Here is a 17,296-nt window from a genome sequence, read left to right as displayed (position 1 = left end):
TACAGTTACAATGAATTATGATATTAAAGTCTCTTTTCACCAAAGTGTGTTACAGTCTTAATGCTGGTAGAAGATTTTGAGCCTACATGCTATTAAACACTTGATAAAAAATCAATAAACATGATTGAGCACCTCCTAAGTGCTATGGGAGATACAAAGAAGTATCAGGTATTGTTCAAGACCTCAAGCAATATGTAATTTAACCAAGTGTCATCTGAGATGGTTTTGTATACATTTTTGTTTGCTTCTTATTCTTCTTTCCACATCTCAATTATAAATTGCTGAAGTAAAAAGCTCCTGCTAGATGCTGGTTCTTTTATCAGACATTCATACATTTTATGACACTCAGCACAGAGCCTGGGTCATAGCAGACACTTAGTCATCATGGCTTCCTTTTTCATTTGCAGCTTTGGTACCTTTCAATGTTCTCTGCATTAAGGTAGATTCTTGATTAACATCAATAGTGGAAGACTTAAACATTTCTTATTAGTATCATTTATTTCGGGATATATACTGTATTCAACTAGCTAATTCTTTCCAAGTCCATGTAAATGTAAATAATATAAAGGCTATCCTTTCAATTTTCTTCTTTTTTTAAATAAAACATCTATTTATTTGGCTGTGCTGCGTCTTAGTTGTAGCACGCAGGATCTTTCAGTTGTGGCATGTGGGATCTAGTTCACTGACCAGGACCCCTGCATTAGGAGCTCAGAGTCTTAGCCACTGGACCACCAGGGAAGTCCTTTAATTTTCTTCTGATTATAAAAATAATACAGTATAGAAAGTGGAGAAAGTAGAAAAAATAAAAATTACCCATAATTTCCCCACTCAAAGATAAGACTGTTAATATTATAAAATATTTCCTCTGCAGATTTTTATCCTGAGAAAAGCATCAGAAATGATAAGGATTTTTCATCCTTTAAGCATAAGGGTGCTTTTTATAACATTCTTTATCACATTTAAAGTGAAAAAAACATAATTGCTCAAAAGAGGTAATTAATTTTGGGGAAGAGTTCATAAAGAACTGGTATTAGTTTTTCGTTGATAGAATTCAGCAGTGAAGTCAGGGCCTGGATCCTTTCTGAGCAGTTTTGATTCAATCTTTTACTTGTTAAAGGCCTATTCAGATTATCCATTACTCATGAGTTACTTTTAGTAGTTTGTGTTTTTCTAGAAAATTTTCCATTTCATCTTATTTGATGTTCAGTCATTCATAATATTTCTTTATAATCCATTTTATCTCTCTATGGTTAGTAGTAATGTCCTGTCTTTCATTTCTGATTCTAGTATTAATCATTTGAGTCTCTTTACTTTTTTCTTGGTCTATCTTGCAAAAGATTTGTCAATTTTGTAGATATTTTCAAAGAACCAGCTTTTTGCTTCTATTGTTTTTCTATTCTCTATTTCATTATTTTTTGCTCTAATTTTTATTCTTTCATTTCATTTGTTTGTTTTGCATTTAGTTTGTTCTTTTTCCAGAGTCTTAAGGTAGAAGTTTAGATAATGACTTGAGATTTTTCTTCTTTTTGAATCTAGGAATTTACAACTATAAACTTCCCTCTAAGCACTCTTTAGCAGCATCCCTTGAGTTGTGGTTCACAACTCAAGATACCAAAGAGTACCATTGCTAGATCAAATGGTAAGAACATGTTTAGTTTTATAAGAAAACTGATGTCAACTATAAAGAAAGCTGAGGACCAAAGAATTGATACTTTTGAACTGTGGTGTTGGAGAAGACTCTTGAGAGTCCCTTGGACTGCAAGGAGATCCAACCAGTCAATCCTAAAGGAAATCAGTCCTGAATATTCATTGGAATGACTGATGCTGAAGCTGAAACTCCAATACTTTGGCCACCTAATGTGAAGAACTGACTCATTGGAAAAGACCCTGATGCTGGGAAAGATTGAAGGCAGGAGGAGAAGGGGATGACAGAGGATGAGATGGTTGGATGGCATCACCGACTCAATGGACATAAGTATGAGTAAGCTCCAGGTGTTGGTGATGGACAGGGAAGGTTGGCGTGCTGCAGTTCATGGGGTTGCAAAGAGTCGGACACGACTGAGCAACTGAACTAACTGACCAAACTATCTTCTAAAGTGGTTATACCATTTTGTATTCCCATGAGTGATACACGAGAATTCCTGTTACTCCACAGGAATTTTCATTCCATAGTTACTCCATAGTTCTTTTTCATTCACCTCATTGAATTTTGTTATTTCCCTGATGAATTTTCTTTGACCCATTGATATATCTTTTTCCAGTCTTTCACTTTCAACATATTTGAATCTAAACTGTGCTATAGGCAGCAAAAGTTGGATCCAGTTTTGTAAATCTAGTTTCATAATCTCTGCCTTTGGATTGGATTATATTTAATCCAGTCACATTTAATGTTATCATTGATATGGCTGAATTTATGTGTGTCATTTCACTTTTTGTTTTCTTTATGTCTTAAGCCTTTTTTGCTCCTCTATTTTTTCCTTTCCTGCTTTCTTTTGCATTAAGTGAATATTTTCTAGAGTAGGATTTTAATTTATTTAATTTTTTCACAATTTTTTGAGTTATTTTCTTAGTAGTTGCTCTGCTGCTGCTAAGTCACTTCAGTCGTGTCCGACTCTGTGTGACCCCATAGACGGCAGCCCACCAGGCTCCCCCATCCCTGGGATTCTCAAGGCAAGAACACTGGAGTGGGTTGCCATTTCCTTCTCCAATGCATGAAAGTGAAAAGTGAAAGTGAAGTCGCTCAGTCGTGTCTGACTCTTCGCGACCCCATGGACTGCAGCCCACCAGGCTCTTCCGTCCATGGGATTTTCCAGGCAAGAGTATTGGAGTGGGGTGCCATCGCCTTCTCTGCTCTAGGGCTTATCATATGCATCTTATCATAATCTATTACAGATTTACACTAACTATTCCACTGAGATATAGCAATGTTACTCCTATTTAACTGTAGCCCTTCTTTCCCATCCTTTGTGCTATTATTATTTTATATCTATATATGTTACAAATTCAATAATATAGCTATTATTATTTTATGTAATTTAATATCTTTTTAAAAGGTGAAAGTAGACACCCACAAGAAAAAAAAAGAATCCAAACACAGATTTTATATTTTTTGCAAAAATTAACTCAAAATGGATCATAGACCTAAATGTAAAATGCAAAACTAGAAAACTCCTAGATGATAATATGGAAGAGAAAACCTATATAATTTGGAGGTACAGTGATACCTTTTTAAGAAAGAATACCAAAAGCACAATCCATGAAAGAAATAATTGATAAGCTAGATTTCATTAACATTAAAAAATGTTAGGAGAATGAGAAAACAAGACACGGACTGGGAAAAAATACTTAACAAAGGACACATCTGGTAAAGGACTAGTATCCAGAATATACAAATAACTCTTTAAACTCAACAATAAGAAAACAAATAACCCAATTGAAAAAAATGGGCCAAAGACCTTAACAGACACCTTATCAAAGAAGGTATAAAAATGGCTAACAGACATATGAAGATGCCTCACACTGAATTATCATCGGGGAAGTGCAAATCAAAACAACAATGATATGTAACTCTGCAACTATTACAATGGCCAAAATCTAGAACACTGACAACATCAAATGCTCGTGAGGACGTGGAGTAATAGGAATTCTCATATATCACTCATGGGAATACAAAATGGTATAGCCACTTTGGAAGACAGTTTGGTGATTTCTTATAAAATTAAACATGTTCTTACCATATGATCTAGCAATGGTGCTCTTTGGTATCTAACCAAAGGAGCTGAAAACTTACATCACACAAAAACCTGTACATGTATATTTTTAGTACCATTATTCATAGTTTGGAACCAAGAGATCCTTCAGTAGGTGGATGGATAAACTTTTGCACATCCAGATAATGGAATACTATTTAGAGCGAAAAAGAAATGATCAAGCCATGAGAAGACAGGGAGAAGGAATCTTAAGCGCATATCACTAGTGAAAGAAAACAATCTGAAAAGGCTGCACACTACGAGACATTATAGAGAATCCAAAACTATCAAGACAGCAAAAGATCAGTGGTTTCCAGGGTTGGAGTGGGTAAGGATGGGGAGATAAATAGGCAGAATATACAGGATTTTTGGAACAGTGAAACTGCTCTGTATGGTATCATAATAATGGATATAAGTCATTGTACATTTGTCCAAAATAGTAGAATGTATAACACCAAGAATAAATGTTAAGATAAATTATGATCTTTAAGTGATTATGATGTGTCAATATGGGTTCATCTTTGGCAAAAAAAAAAAAAGTACCATTCTGGCTAGTAATAGCAGCAACAACAAAAAACTTCCCCCAGAATATCTTCCTTGTGAATTCTACTTTTTCTTCATTGACAAGAACTGTTTTCATGACCACTGTTATCTTCAAAAGAGTTTGAAAGCAATATCTTAGCTCTGGAGCCTCTGTAGTTGAAAAAGACAAGGGGAAAGAATATGAATGGCTTTTGGGTCATCAATCCGTTATGTGACACACCCCAAGTCCATTTAGCTAGTAAATGGTGTAGGTCAACTCTCTTAGCCTCTCTAATAGCCTGCCTGCAGGTTTTCAGAGATTCTGTTTGGAGTATACAAATGATTTGTGTCACATTTTGCCATTTTATGACTTTCAGATTTGTAGCCACAGAGCTAGACAGAGGATTGAGAGAATTCCTGATCCATGAGATGACATTAAGAGGGCTGTAAAGCTGTTGTCTGAGAAATATCTAAAAGAATGTAGATTCAATCACGCAATAACGGGATCAGTTTAATTCAATTAGGGTTAACAAAGTGAGGGTGGAAAGTGGTTTGTAGAATTCCATCCACTAAAATCAAGGTATAACAACTAAAAAATAGAGGTCTTCCCTGGTGGTTGGGTAACTAAGACTCCATGCTTCCAATGCAAGGGGCCTGGGTTTGATCCCTGGTCAGGGAACTAGATCCTACATGCTGCAACTAAGAGTTCGGGTGCTGAAACTAAAAAAATCCCACATGCCATAACGAAAATCAAAGATCCTCCATGCCTCAACTAAGACCTGGTACAGCCAAATAAATTAAAAAATTTTTTTTTAAATAATTCAAATACAAATTAAAAATAATTGCAAAATAATAAAGCTGAAAAAACAAAAAGGTAAAATAAACCCAGGGAACAAGCTGATCTCTGCAAGTAAGTATCCTCAAAGTAGTGTCCTGCCTGAAATTCATAAGATAATCAGCCATCTCAGGTCTAATGATCAGCAGTCACCTCAATTTGCCTGGATGTTCCAACTTCACTTCTGTGTAGCTAAGTGTCCTTCCAACCGTGTTGAGTTTTAGTATTAAACTTAAATGTAATAAATTTAACCAGCCCATGAATAATACTTTGGTGTAAACTATAGGAGTAAGTAATCATTGGGATAATCTACTATATTTGTTATTTAAAGTGTAATGCTTAAAGAATCTGACATATCACCCATGTGCTTTCAGATTTACTCAGATTATTGATTTAGACTTATAATTTTAAATTGATACATATAATAATTTGGCTAATTTTATGAATTGTTCTTAAATTTTTAGGATAACTTGAGATTCACTAAATTAGTATTAAATTAGCTCATGAGTTGTTTTGCTTGTAAAGATTATTTAGTTTACCTTGTCAGGCATTTGAAGTCTTAGAAGAGAACAGTCAATATGTGATATTTGCGAATGTAGTTAAAATACTTAAGGAAGTGACTAAAGAACTTGGGGAACTGGTAAATGGGAATGATTATTAAAAGGAATTTAGCTTGTTTAGTTTGAGTTAATCAAATAATAAAAGAATGAATAAAAATATTCTTATTAGAACTATAAATTGAAGAACATGACTCATAAGTTGCACTTAAAATGTAAGGGGATTAGGTTTTAAATTTTGTAATGTTAATAAGTAAATCTTAATTTAAAACTAAAGGAACTGTGAAGAGTCCTTTCTCTGAACAAAGGCCCCTCTCCGACTTTAGAGGCTACATGTTGACACATTTTTACTCTGGATGAATAGAGGCTTTATGTAGCAATTCAGTGTTTACGCAGCCCATAGCACTTGTCTAGACAAGGACAATGAGTTGGTTAATGCCAAATATGAAGGGAGCAGCAGGTTCCAAGAACTCGCGGTGCACTCTGGTTATTGCAAAGGATCTTGCTCTAAGATCCCAGCCATTCTAGCCCTTGCATAACATTCTATAATACACAAAAGCCACTTTTTCTATGAAGAGAGACCTGACCTTGGACGAAGGTAAACCAAAGATGTCCCATTCCACAGGTTTGATGATTCTGGCAATGGAGCTGAAGTTACACTGCTCAGAGAATTCCTGAATACATGGCTTTGGGTCTGTGTTCTCTTGGTGAGAGGCTCCAAGACTCTCCAGAAAAGAGAAAATTTGATATTTTCTGTGGAACAAATTAGTTTAGACTATATCAACATCCTTCCCTGTTTAACAGAACTTCAGTTTATTTATCTTGGTGGATGTCAGAATTGCTGCATTGAGAATTCATCTGCTGAAGTATCATTCAGTTCACTGTTCTCTATGAAGTATTTTCCTGTTTACATGCCTAAATTGATTATCAGTAGAAGTCCTGTCTTGTAGGGCTTTGCTGGTGGCTCAGACAGTAAAGAATCCACCTGCAATGCGGGAGACCTTGGTTTGACCTCTGGGTTGGGAAGATCCCCTGGAGGAGGGCATGGCAACCCACTCCAGTTTTCTTGCCTGGAGAATCCCACGGACAGAAGAGCCTAGTGGGCTACAACAGTCCATGGAATCACAAAGAGTTGGACACGACTGAGCAACTAAGCACACACCTGTTTTGTGTCAGGAGGAAGGGAAGGCTTATTGGTTGTTCTTCACTGCGTCTCCCTGACAGGGAGCTGTAGGAGAAGGCATTCACTAATGGGCTTTCGTGAGTTTGAGGTGTTTTGGTAGATGTGCCCCTTGAAGTAGGCAGTACATATCTGTCTTTGATAATGACTCACCTATTCCTTGATGATAATCTGCTTCCCAAGTAGTCTAGAACACTCTAAGGCACTCCTTCCTAAAATCTCTATTGCTTCAGCAAAGCTTCCTTTGTCACCTGGCTTTATTTTCATTTTTAAAAGTTCACCTGACATTTTCAAGAGTAACTTCACAAATCCCTATTGTGTGAGCTTGTTTGTGCTTGTGCTCTAAGTCATGTCTGACTCTTTGCGACTCCATGGACTGTAGCCCACCAGGCTCCTCTGTCCATGGGATTTCCCAGGCAAGAATACTAGAGTGGGTTGCCATTTCCTTCTCCAGGGGATCTTCCTGACCCAGGGATCGAACCTATGTCTTCTGCATTGCAGGCGGATTCTTTACCACTGAGCTACCTGGGGCTTCCAGAGGTGATTTGTAATGACACAGACTCCTCAGGGCGGCAGGGATTTAGGATTGATTTCTAACTACGTCCTTGGACACAAGCCTCAGTCCCAAGGCCTGTACCTCTAGGCAGGCCTTTTACATGGCCACAGCACCTAGTCTGGGCCCTGTGCCTCCGTCACCTCTGAGCTCTGTTGACATCCTTGCCTCCTGAGCCTGATGTCTAGACGGGGCTGTCTCCTCTTCCTCCAGCTGGGGCACCAGGTCCGATTGTGGAGGACAGTGTGGCTGAGACCCTGCCACCCTCCGGAACTCAGCGCTGCTCACACTTTACTGCGCTACAGACCACCTGGAGAATCTGACGAAAATGCACATTCTCACCTAACTTCCTTCTCTCTTCTTCCTTCCTTCTTCCTTCCTCCTGTCCTCCGTCCCTCCCTTCCCTTCTTTCTCTTTCTTTTCCCCTTTCTCCCTCCCTTTCTTCCTTCCTCCCTCCCCATTTCCCCCTCTCTTTTTGTGTCTTCCTTTCTTTCGTTCCCTCTTTTACTAAGAATCCTGCACCTAATTAAGGTTATGCGGTTTTTGCCTCTTCTATAAACTTGAGTTACACTTCAAAACATCTCCTTCTACACTTATACCAGTATTCAGGGGAAAAGATGTGTGGTGGTGGTGGTGGAGTGCTGAAAACTCATCTTGTCATTCAAAGGGTAGCCTTTTAAAAATGTCCTTCAATTAAAAAATGACCGCCTAGATTCACTGTGGATACTTGTTTATAGTGTGCCAAATAAGGCTCTGAAGATAACTTTCTTTCTATTACTTGTCTTTACCTCCTTTTGAAAACTAAGGTTAGTTATTTTTAATTCACTCTTTAGAAATAAAATTATGTTCCTATTAAATTCTGGTAATATTACTGCCATTGAATCTCAGAATCCCCATCAGTAATTGTCACTAATTAAAAAAACATATTTCGAAATGGCTTGCCCATTATGCAAAAATGGGGAAAACTATCTTCCATAGTTAATTTAAAAATCCCGAATCAAGAGGTTATTAAGTTTTGTTAAAAAACAGAACTGAACTGAGTAAGTTTGAAGATCCAGTTGGTCTTATTCAGGGATTCACGAATCAGGCAGGCAGCATTCCATCTAGCAAATACAGACATACCTTGGAAAGTATTTCGTGGTGGTTCCTGACCACCGCAGCAAAGCAAATATTGCAATAAAGTAAATCATGAATGTTTGTTTCCCAGCGCATATAAAATTTTTGTTTCCCAGGGTTCACACTTTACTGTGGTCTATTTTTTTAGTAAATATTTAAAATTTTTATTTATTTATTTGGCAGCACTTGGTCTTAGTTGTGGCACATGGAATCTTTGGCGTTCAAACTCTTAGTTGTAGCTGTGAACCTTTACCTGTGCCACATGATCTAGTTCCCTGAATCGAACTTGGGCCCCCTGCATTGGGAGCATGGAGTCTTAGCCAGTGGACCACCAGGGAAGTCCTACTGTGGTCAACTAAGTGTGCAATAACATTATATCTAAAAAAAAACAATGCCCGTACCTAAATTAGGGCTTCCCAGATGGCTCAGTGGTAAAGAATCCCCCTGCCAACACAGGACACATGGGTTCGATCCTTGGGTCGAGGAGATCCCCTGGAGAAGGAAATGGCAACCCATTCGGTATTCTTGCCTGGGAAATCCCATGGACAGAGGAGCCTGGCAGGCTGCAGTCCATGGGGTTGCAAAGAGTAGGACACTACTTAGCGACTAAACAACAACAAATACCTTAGTTAAAAAATACTTTATTGCTAAAAAATGCTAACCACTATCTGAGCCTTCAGCGAGTCATAAATTTTTTGCAATACTAACATATAACATCACCATAGCAAATAGAATAATAATGAAAAAGTTGGAAATAATTTGAGAATTACCAAAATGTGATACAGGGACAAGAAGTGAGGAAATGCTGTTGGAAAAATGGCACTGACAGACTTCTTAATGCAAGGTTGCCACAAACGTTCAGTTTGTAAAAAACACCGTATCTGAAATGCACTAAATTGAGGTAAGCCTGTTGAGAGACTACACAAAATGGAGGTTATACAAAATGGAGGGTTTTTATAGGCAGAAGGAGAGTGGGGGCAAGAATATATTAGCATAAGAAAAGAAATGATTGTTTCAGACCTGGCCTTCTTTTAAAGGAAAGGAATGGCAGGGGTCTTTATCCTGCAGATTACACGACCAGTGTTGACCAGGAAATTTCAGATTGACTCCTGCAAAGGTCACATTTCTGGGAGGGATTGAAGCTGCAATTAAGTCTTAGTTTGGTGTGAAGTGTTAGTCGTTCAGTTGTGTCTGACTCTTTGGGACTCCATAGACTGTAGCCCATCAGGCTGCTCTGTCCATGGGATTTTCCAGGCAGGAATACTGGAGCGGGTTGCCATTCCCTTCTCCAGAGGATCTTCCTGACCCAGGGATTGAACCTGGGTCTCCTGCACTGCAGGCAGACTCTTTACCATCTGAGCCACCAGGGAAGCCCCTGTAGTTTGGTGTAGCTGGGGGCAAATGACTGTTTTGGGCCTGCTGCTGCTCTTTCTTTTTTCAAACAAACAGCTTCTAGAACTAAAGACACTGTAGTCTTTATTTTGTGTGGCATGTGCTCTGTACATTATACTGGCTTGTGTATTCTTTCCTATTTTTTTTTTTTTAACTCTTGTAGCAGTAGCTGGTCTAATACACTTAGCAAAGGCAATGGGTTTCCTCCCTATGTTGTCACGTCAGATGTGGTCAATGATATCCTGTTTCTGCAGGAACAAGTACAACTTCCTGCCTGCTGCAGAAGCAGAAGCTGCCCCTGAGAATGAATAAATGCCGCACAGAAGAATATTCTAAAAATTATCATCATAAACTCACTTTACAAGGGAGGAAGCCCTAATGACAGCTAAACATTGTTGATACCACTCTGCGTGCACTTCCAGTTTCCCAACCTTTGCCAAAAGATCAAGAAGATGCTGATAATGTTGCTGAGACTGGTACCCAGTACACCCTCTGGGTGCTGCTTGGCTGAAGGGGACACTTAAAATTTGTGAGGCTGACTCCTGTTAATTTCAAAGATGGACAGGGTATTTACTTGGGTTTGGATGGTCAGTAGTGGCAGTGGGATGGGCCTGGGCCCTTAGAGGAGCTCACAGTCACCAAACTGAAGTGGTAGGTCAAAACTGCACACCGCACTTTGTTACACTCTCTTCTAAAAAAGGACTCATCTATCATGCTGCCAGTTTCTAGTTCTGCCAACTTTATTTCTATCACTTCCCTGGCATCTAAAAATCATTTAAATATGAATACAACACTACCACCGCTAAGCATTTACTATGAGCCAAGGGCAGTTTATTTCATTCTTTCAATGACTCCTTGAAGAAATTATTATCCTCACCCTGCTGAGACTCAAAGAAGTTAAGAAACTTGCTAAAAGTCCAGGAGAACATTAAGAGGTGGGTGTGGTTGTGGTTGCCCTGAGTTCAGGCAATAAGGAGGTGCACTGGCTGCAGATAATTTAAATATAATGTGGCTCAGATGGTAAAGAATCTGCCTGCAATGCAAGACACCTGGGTTCGATCCTGGGCCAGGAAGATTCCCTGGAGAAAGAAATGGCTACCCACTCCAGTATTTTTGCCTGGAGAATTCCATGGAGAGAGGGACCTGGGGGGCTAGAGTCTGTGGGGTTGCAAGGAGTCGGACACAACTGAGCAACTAACAAAAAAAAGTCAGACTTTTTTTTTAGCATTTAAAAATTTGTGGGTAAAATATATATAATGTAAATTTACCATCTTAACTATTTTTACGTGCACAGTTCAGTGACATTAAATATATTATTGTGCCACCATCACCACCATCCATCCCCGGAACTCTTTTCATTTTGCAAAACTGAAAATTTGAACCAATTAAACAATAATGCCTCATCTACCTCTCCCTTCAGCCCCTGGCAACAACCATTCTATTTTTTGTCAAAAGAGCTTTGGCAAGTCTAAGTACACATATAAGTGGAACCACATAGTTCTTTTGTGACTGGCTTATTTCACTTAGCAGATTGTCTTCAGGGTTTATCCATGTTGTAGCATATGTCAGAATTTTCTTCCTTTTTAACAGCTGAATAATACTCCACAGCATATAGGTACCACATTTTGTTTGTCCATTCATCCATCAATGTACACTTGGGTTGCTTCCACTTTTTAACTATTATGAATACTCTCCAATGAATGTGGATATATGTGTGTGTGTGTGTGTGTGCATGCACAAGTGTGCACATACATGCATGTGTGTGTTTAAATCATTACATACCAGAAATTCTAGATAATGTCAGGGATAAAATATTCCTTCCTGAAAAAAATCTTTTGTTGGTCACATTTTAAGCAATTGTTGTAGGTACTACTGAATTTGAATAATCTAGTATATACCTCAAAACTAGCACAGTTCTTTTTTTCAAACCAGCACATTTAAGAAATTACTTTTCCTTTACAAAAGAAAAAGAAAGACAGCACTGGATTCTACACAGATGTGAATTCTGAGAACAAATTAGAGTCTTCCTCTATTTATTTAGAGAATAAGTGTGTGATGGGTTGAAATTGAGCTTGCTTTGTGAAAGTGTCAGTTGCTCAGTCATGTCTGACTCTTTGCAACCCCATGGACTGTAACTTGCCAGGCTCCTCTCTCCATGGCATTTTCCAGACTCCTCTATCCATGACGTTTTCCAGGCAAGGGTACTGGAGTGGGTTGCCATTTCCCTTCTCAGGAAAGGAGATTGAATCCCCATCTCCCGCATTAGAAGCAGATTCTTTACCATCTGAGCCACCAGGGATCCCAAGCTTACTTTGAGTGCAATCTGTATCTTGAACCCCTGTGTTACTACCCATCCCTATGTTTACATACTAAATTTAAAATAAGCAATGACAGCACATGAGTGTAAAGACAAAGAACAAAACTTGAGTCACTTTAATGCTGTGAACAGTTTGGAGTTTTCATTTTTCTTTAAAATCTAAAGTAATAAAACAACTGCCAATGCAAGGTATAATTATATGTTTAGTAACTATAAACAGTTCACTCATTAAATATTTGGATGACTTTGGGTATCTTTAGCTTCAAAACGTACTTTTTAAAGACTACTGTTTTGAAACTAAAGAATTAATGAAGGAAATAATGACCATTTACTGATTATCACATGAGTATTACTGAAAAAGTTCTGTTATATAGAAGAGAGGACATTTAAAATAATGGTCTACTTGGATGTCAGATACTCTAGGTACATCAAAGTCACAAGCTTATAAGGGGCATGTGTTCAAATCCAGATTTGTCAAATTCCAAGCTTTTTACTCCTATTCTAGGTTATTTAGGGCTTCCCTGGTGGCTCAGTCGGTAAAGAGTCTGCCTGCAATGTGCGAGACCCAGGTTCAATCCCTGGGTCAGGAAGATCCACTGGAGAAAGGAATGGCAACCCACTCCAGTATTCTTGCCTGGAAAATCCTGTGGATGGAGGAGCCTGGTGGGCTACAGTCCATGGGGTCACAAAGAGTTGGATACGACTGAGCACCTAACACACTAGGCTATTGAATTATTAACAAGCGTGCCCATTTTCTAAAGATAGTTTCCTGTCTAGCAGTATAGTGTAATGGTTCAAACACCTACTACACAGCAAGTACAATGTCATGGTGAACCCATGCATTCTCCCTCTTCTCTCAGTGGGGAGGAAAAACTGTGTAATAGGTGGAGGGCTTTTTAAAAAAAATTAACTGGTATTTTGGCTTTTATATTGCTTTTGTTTTGCTATCAGGGGAGTGTGGAGCAATGCACATCCAGATTTTTTTCTGTTTCTAGCTAAATGCAGAGTCCTGTGCTTGTGAAACCCAATCACCTTTTACCCATCCTATCCCACATGGGTGTAAGGCTGGCCCCTGAGTTTGACAGTATACGTGGGCATGGGGGACAGAGGGGTGGAGGTTTCCTGAAGCTCTAAGTTTTAGTCACTCAGTCGTGTCCAACTCTTTGAGACCCTATGGACTGTAGCCCACCAGGTCCCTGTGTCCATGGGATTTCCCAGGCAAGAATACTAGAGTGGGTTGCCATGCCCTCCTGCAGGGGATCTTCTCAACCCAGGGATTGAACCTGGGTCTTCTGCATTGCAGGCAGATTCTTTACCATCTGAGATTTCCCTAGATATAAATAAAAGGAGTTTGAGGGGTTCCTGATTATGGTGAGGTGTATAAGGGGAGGTGAACTCTGCCTGACCAGGGAATCAAGCCTGACTGGCCATTGCATGCTGAGGCTTTGAGCAGCTGTGATGGCTCTGTGTTTTCCTGCCATTGGTGGAGAGGAGTGCTGGGGTGAGGGGTGGTCCCTGAGTTAATCAGACAACCGGCACTGAACTATCAACTGCAGCCTCTTGCAGCTGGAGAACTAGTTTTCTGGTGTTGCATGAATTCAGAAACCTTGGGAGTGTGGGGCAGGGAGAAAGCGCAGAGATTGAATTCTTATGATTCAAGAGGATGAGAAGGAGAAGCACATTTAATTTTGATTTAGTAATCATGCAACGTGATATTTCTTGTACCTGAGTAGTGAAGAGTAAAATTCCTTGCTACCTAAATAAACAAACAAGTGCAACTCAGGGATGAGCAATGTTGGGTGAAGTATGGAGCACACAGGGAGCACTTGGGAGGGGGAGGGAAGACCTCCTAGGGGGAGAGGTCCACCCTGAGAATGAGGAGCGTCAGCACGGAGAAGGGGTGTTGGGATGCACCAGGGAAAGGGAGGAGGAAGCATGCTCCAGGCAGAGAGAACAAAGGCACAAAGGCCAGATGGCAAAAGAGCAGGAGTCCCTGGAAATGTAGGGTGGCTGGACAAGATGCTACAGGGAGGAGGGTTGGCACCAGGTGAGCTAAGCTGGGGACAGGTCAGGAAGACCCCACTCTGGGAAACTGGGGCTTTATCCTGGGGACCATGGGGAAAACCATTACTGTGTTTTATGCAGAGGCATGAAGCTTCAATACTTTGACCACCTGATGTGAAGAACTGACTCACTGGAAAAGACCCTGATGCTGGGAAAGATGGAAGGCAGGAGGAGAAGGGGACGATAGAGGATGAGATGGTTGGATGGCATCACCGACTCAATGGACATGAGTTTGAGCAACCTCTGGGAGATGGGGAAGGACAGGGAAGCCTGGCGTGCTGCAGTCCATGGGGTTGCAAAGGATCAGACACGACTGAGTGACTGAACAACAACAATGAAAGGATGAGATGCAGGCTTTGGAAGATCACCCTGGTGGCCATGGGGAAAACAGACCATAGTGCAGCAAGACCAGTCAAAGGGAGGCAAGTCAAGAGGCCCTATCTGGTGTTCTGTGAAGCCTCATCAGAATACTATGAAGACTTCCCTGGTGGTCCAATGGTTAAGAACACTCCTTCTAATGCAGGGGACATAGGTTTGATCTCTGGTCCAGGAAGATCCCACAAGCTTCAGGGCAACTAAGCCTGTGCACCACAACTATTGAAGCCTGTGCTCTGCGACAAGAAAAACCACCACAATGAGAAGCCCACACACTGCAATGAAGAGTAACCCTCACTCACAGCAACCAGAGAAGGCCTGTGCGTAGCAGTGAAGATCCAGCACAGCCAAAAATGAATTAAAAGAAAAAGAACTCTCTGAAACACCTGTGCTGTGTGCTCAGATGCTCAGTTGTGTCTGACTCTTTGTGACTGCATGGATTGTAGATCTCCAAGCTCCTCTGTCCATGGGAATTCTCCAGGGAAGAATACTGGAGTGGGCTGCCATTTCCTTCTCCAAGGGATCTTCCCAACCCAGGGATCGAATCTGAGTCTCTTATGTCTCCTGCATTGGCAAGCAGGTTCTTAGTGCCACCTATGAAGCTTGTAGAAAGAACACATCTCTAATATATGGTAAGATGAGTACTTTAACATTTTCCTTGCTTTTGGTGAGGAGTAAAGCACTTAAGCCTTATTGTTTTCTCTGTAACTTTAGACCATGCTGTCTACAGTCATCAAAACTACTTTAAAGACTACACACAGAGAGAAAAAAAAGTATTCAAGGAGCCTCGGCCTGTTTTTCTGGTCTGTGAAGAGAACTCCTTTTGGGTCTTGAATCCATCATGAAGCATTATTGCTTATCTCTTCTAATGAGAAGTTACAGTTTATAAGATTGCCATTAAAGCTCTTGTCTAATTTGTTCAGAAAAGTTCACAGACTAATGGCCTCATGCACTTCCCTTCAGGTTTACATCACCTTTGGTAAGCACCATCAGCCACATGCAAACCCACTTTGCTGAACCATCACCAGGCCTACCCGTTTCCCCAAATGCCTAATGGTGTGTTATGGGAGACTATGCTGGGTGCCTTGCTAAACCCACTAGTGTTATGTTTACCTTGTTAGTAACTAAGTGTGGGGGCCATACCAAAAAAGGAATGAGGTTAATTATAGCTTATTTGTTAGTGAATATGTTATACAGCTCCTCGTGGCCACATCTTTCCTTTTCAGGCAAAACATTATTTGACAGTTTTTGATTCTTAGATTAACAGTACCTATATATAATAATAGATACAATAATAACCCCAATCATTGCCATTTTATTGAGTGCCTACTCTGTGCCTGGCATTGTATTAAGGGCTTTATTTACGTTATTCCATTCGATTTCTACTACAAGCCTAGGAAGTAGACTTGACTCCCAGATGGAGAGTGAGGGCCAGTTGTTTAATTGCTTTTCCAGATCCACATGGCTTGTATGAGACAGCTGGTATCAACTGCACATCTAATTTGTAAGCTCATGCTCATCACCACAACTCTGATCACCTGATGATATCCTGTGCAGATCAATAGTGCACTTTCCAAATGTTTACTGTGTCATCTGTCACATGCCTCCCTTCTCCAGGAACCACATCTTATTTCTCTTTTTACCCCCAGTGTACTTGTTACTCAAGAAGGTTTTCAATAAGGTTTTGTTGAGTAAATGCATTAAAAATGTCTTTCTGTAACCCACAGCATTACTATGTCTGAAAATTAGAAGGACTTCTGCCTTATCCAATACTCTTTTCTGGCCCACAGGGATTATAGACAGTGGCACAATTATCTCCGTGTTTCTGGCAATCAGGGCTTCTCATAATATCCTGTCTATCCAAAGCTTAAAGAGAGGAGTTGTCTTAACTTTTTTCAATCTGATGATTGTTACCTGTGCAGAGAACACAAGGCAAAAGGCAACATGGGTAGTTTCCTTTTCCTTCAGGGCCATTAACTTTTCACCAGTTACCAGATATGAACTGATGCTTACTATATTCTTTGTCTCTAAACACAAATTACTTCTCCTATTTCCTTTAACCATATTCTTTATGAAATGGGCAGCTATCTTTTTAAAAATTTATTTATTTATTTACTTTTGGCTGTGCTGGGTCTTCGCTGCTGTTCGGGCTTTTTTCTGGTTGCGGAGAGTGGAGGCTACTCTTCATTGTGGTACGTGGGCTTCTCTTTGCGGTGGATTCTCTTGTTGAGGAGCACAGGCTCTGGATGCATGGGCTCAGTAGTTGTGGTGCACCGGCTTAAGCTGATTCGTGGCATTGGGGATCGTCCCAGACCAGGGGTCAAACCTATGTCCCTGCACTGGCAGGCAGATTTTTAACCACTGGACCACCAGGGAAGTCCTGAATGGCCATCTTTAAATCCATAATACATTGGGGTGATGCATTTAAAACTTTGAACATTGACTACTTCTACGCCTAAAGTCTCATTTTTTTACTTATTCATGAAATAGCTATTTTAAAATATAATTTTTAATGATATTCAGAATAGTGGGAGAATAATTTGATAAATGCTACCTAACACTTTAAGAATTTTTGAATTATATGCATATACAATCTTAAAAATGGAGGAAAAAAGCAAAAATGATGGTTTTAATCT

General features: G+C 39.9%; 1 protein-coding gene and 1 long non-coding RNA gene across 5 annotated transcripts in view; one reads left to right on the top strand and one right to left on the bottom strand.

The window, feature by feature from the left end:
- PDE7A (phosphodiesterase 7A) overlaps positions 1 to 17,296 on the bottom strand; it is a 600,339-nt gene that overhangs the window by 161,769 nt on the left and 421,274 nt on the right. The window lies entirely within an intron of this gene.
- The window catches only part of LOC145510985 (uncharacterized), a 117,063-nt gene that overhangs the window by 49,265 nt on the left and 50,502 nt on the right, over positions 1 to 17,296 (top strand). The gene's annotated exons all lie outside the window — the stretch shown is intronic.

The sequence above is a fragment of the Giraffa tippelskirchi genome, chromosome 6 (genome assembly GCF_054371585.1).
Source record: "Giraffa tippelskirchi isolate mGirTip1 chromosome 6, T2T-mGirTip1v1.2.pri, whole genome shotgun sequence".
Taxonomy (NCBI): domain Eukaryota; kingdom Metazoa; phylum Chordata; class Mammalia; order Artiodactyla; family Giraffidae; genus Giraffa; species Giraffa tippelskirchi.
Note: the sequence above shows the minus strand (reverse complement) of the source record. Positions and strands in the feature narration are given on the sequence as shown.